General features: G+C 33.7%; 1 long non-coding RNA gene across 1 annotated transcript; it reads right to left on the bottom strand.

The window, feature by feature from the left end:
- Positions 1–1,780: 1,780 nt before the first annotated feature.
- On the bottom strand, positions 1,781–2,267 carry LOC142228988 (uncharacterized). Its single transcript, XR_012720296.1, has 2 exons — positions 2,008–2,267; positions 1,781–1,953 (listed from the first exon to the last, which is right to left on the bottom strand). It is a non-coding gene; the product is annotated as an uncharacterized LOC142228988 (long non-coding RNA).
- Between the last annotated feature and the right edge of the window lie 1,411 nt (positions 2,268–3,678).

The following is a 3,678-nucleotide window of genomic DNA, read 5'->3' as shown; positions in this document are numbered from 1 at the left end:
TTATTCTCACCAATTGATGTTTGTTTGTAGATGAGTAAACGCCTTAAGGCCGGTATGCACCTCTAGCGAAATTTTCGGTAGCAAAAATTTATTTAAGTCTACAACAAAAAAACAGGGCTGTGTACAGAAATTTTAAACCAGCTAATCGCTTTTAAAAATTGTTAATATATGTTCCAAATATTCCTCAAATAAATTGTTTATTATTTACAGACCTTTTAAAACTTTTACGCACACAATGATTGTAATAAATTAAATGTTTGCTGCCAAAATATGCTTTTGACAAACCTGTTATTTTCATTAGAGGTGCGTACCAGCTTACGAAATTGAACGCTACCGAAAATTTCGTTAGCATAAATAGCAATGCATTTCTTATGGGAATGAAAATTTTCGCTAGAGGTGCATACCGGCCTTTAGTTGACAATAAGCGCCAGGTACGAAATATTCCGATTATTTGCATAAATATACCAGTAACCATTTCCTGAAAATGAAAGGGAAAAGAAATAAAGGGTAATTCTTTTGAGGTTAGGATTTTCATGCATTAGTATTTGACAGATCACGTGGGATTTCAGACATGGTGTCAAAGAGAAAGATGCTCAGTATGCTTTGACATTTCATCATGAATAGACTTACGATCTGCCACAACGTCGAATTTTCAGTGAATGGGCCCTAGAAAAGTTGGCAGAAAATCCGCTTTTTTATCGACAAATTTTGTTCAGCGATGAGGCTCATTTCTGGTTGAATGGCTACGTAAATAAGCAAAATTGCCGCATTTGGAGTGAAGAGCAACCAGAAGCCGTTCAAGAACTGCCCATGCATCCCGAAAAATGCACTGTTTGGTGTGGTTTGTACGCTGGTGGAATCATTGGACCGTATTTTTTCAAAGATGCTGTTGGACGCAACGTTACGGTGAATGGCGATCGCTATCGTTCGATGCTAACAAACTTTTTGTTGCCAAAAATGGAAGAACTGAACTTGGTTGACATGTGGTTTCAACAAGATGGCGCTACATGCCACACAGCTCGCGATTCTATGGCCATTTTGAGGGAAAACTTCGGAGAACAATTCATCTCAAGAAATGGACCGGTAAGTTGGCCACCAAGATCATGCGATTTGACGCCTTTAGACTATTTTTTGTGGGGCTACGTCAAGTCTAAAGTCTACAGAAATAAGCCAGCAACTATTCCAGCTTTGGAAGACAACATTTCCGAAGAAATTCGGGCTATTCCGGCCGAAATGCTCGAAAAAGTTGCCCAAAATTGGACTTTCCGAATGGACCACCTAAGACGCAGCCGCGGTCAACATTTAAATGAAATTATCTTCAAAAAGTAAATGTCATGGACCAATCTAACGTTTCAAATAAAGAACCGATGAGATTTTGCAAATTTTATGCGTTTTTTTTTTTTTAAAGTTATCAAGCTCTTAACAAATCACCCTTTATATTAGAATCGGTATATATAAATGTACCTGAAATGAGAAAAAGAAGGTATTAGAAAAATGAAGTAACAGAAATTTCCAAATAGATTTATTTATACTTATCTTTGTCAAACAGCTATTCACACATTATCACCTCATCCACAAATATTCCACATCATTCTGTTTTCCATTGCTCATGTTATTTGTCTGGCAATAATGTATTCAGGTAATTAATGTCATAGCAAATTTACTCAAAGCATAACGTATTTGGACAGAACCACACACATGTTCCATTTTCAAATAGGATTGTTGATACAAACAGCAACAACAACAATGGTGATTGGCCCATATATTTCACAGATATAAATCCAAAAGATATGATCCTTTTATTGTTTTCATGACAACATTCGCATTTCACAAACTCATTATAAACAAACATCACCATACAGATGTATCCATACTAGTTGACATCGACCTTTTTGTTCTGTTTGAATTTTCCACAACCCTTTTTTATATTGTTCAGTTCCAATGCTATAAATTCTGAAAAAGGAGAGTATTTTTAAAGTTTTTTTTATCTATGATTTCTCAACTTACCCTTTTGTTCCATTACTTGTTGACACCAACAACAAAATAGATATGTGACCATCAGCGAAACATAAAAGCAACGATATGCCGGCCGCTTAAGCAATTTTTTTTGCAGAGCCATCAACAACAATTCATATAAATTTATCCCAATTATTTTTCCTTCACGGGTTACGTAAAAATAACTGGCTTTGTGCTTTTAATAAAAACTAAAATTTTGTTAGCCTTCCTCGACTGATGTTTATTTTGTTTTTTTTGCTTCTATATTTTGAAAAGAGTCATTCACAATAGAAGCATGTCAACTTCAAAGAGGTAGAACATTGATGGTATTGCCACCTACATTATGTATCATTCACACATGGAATTTTCATTCGTAAAGGATTCTGTTGATTTTTTTTTAAATTTGATTTATAATGCGTCCAGGACTTAAAATTGGTCACCGATAAGAAAGAAAATCGATTTGCCTTATCGATAATTAAATGGGGCATTAATGTGACCGGCGTGGGAGTTGGGTTGTAATTGAGCTTTATGTTTTTCAAGAGAGGATCTCTTTCAGTTTCGGGAAGCGTAAGCGTGCACACCATTTGAAGGGACGATCATTAGTAACATTATAAAACTCTCAATTAAGAAAATTTTGAAGATTAAAAATAAAAAAAATATAAATAGTTTTATTTACCTGTGTGAGCAGAAGAATTTAAGAGGATAAACATTTGGAGAAATTAAACGAGGATAAGAGACAAATAATGGGAAACACGTGTAATATAAAAAAATGAACATTGAAATATATATCTAGATAGCGATTTGGAAAATAAGTTGAATAAAGAAAATGAATAGAAGCTAAAATGAATAAAAAGTTAAAAGATAAATAAATAAAGAGAATAACATATTGCACATTTGATCACAGATGGAGATATATATTTCAATGCAACTTGTTTAGAAATATTAATTCGATTTAAGTAAAGTGTTCAAAAACCTATATTTGCTAGGGTGAGGAATATATATGAGAGCCATCTCTATTCCTCAGGACTACATTTGGCCAATACACTGGAGAGTCATCTAGATCTGGGCCACATGTGCCACAAGTACATGAGAGCCATCTTTATTCCTCTAGATTAATTTTGACTTAATATCTGAGAGCCATCTGAGTCTGGGTAATATGAGCACATGAGGGCCACCTGTACTGTATGCCCTGAAACCCAATCCACGTGGTGAGTTTGCCAAACTGGTTGTTGCACAAGGTCAACACTGGTATAAAAGTCGTGGTTGCCAATACACAGCAAAGAAAGGGAAAATATCAAGGTAAAACAAATCAAAAACAATTTTTACCAAAAAAATCATGATATTAAAAAAAAGATAACGTCGTTGTGTGTGATAACCTAATTAACGTATATCCTCACCCCTTATCAAATTTTAATTACGCTAACCTCAAAATCACATAAATAATTACTAACTACACCCTAAAAAAACGAAGAGAACATTATATTGACAGAAACAGAGCACAAATTCGAAGATACAATAAAAATAATATGTAACGTAACAAAATTATTCAAACACATGCAAAAAAAAAGAAAAATTAAAACTAAAAAAGACTCATATATTCTACATACACTGTAAAAAAAACTAAATCGCTTATGAACAAAAGAAAAAACTATATGATATGAATGATATTAGAACACCAACATA

This window comes from Haematobia irritans, chromosome 3 (genome assembly GCF_050003625.1).
Source record: "Haematobia irritans isolate KBUSLIRL chromosome 3, ASM5000362v1, whole genome shotgun sequence".
NCBI classification, from domain to species: domain Eukaryota; kingdom Metazoa; phylum Arthropoda; class Insecta; order Diptera; family Muscidae; genus Haematobia; species Haematobia irritans.
The sequence above is the reverse complement of the archived record's forward strand: the minus strand, read 5'-3'. Positions and strand labels throughout refer to the sequence as shown.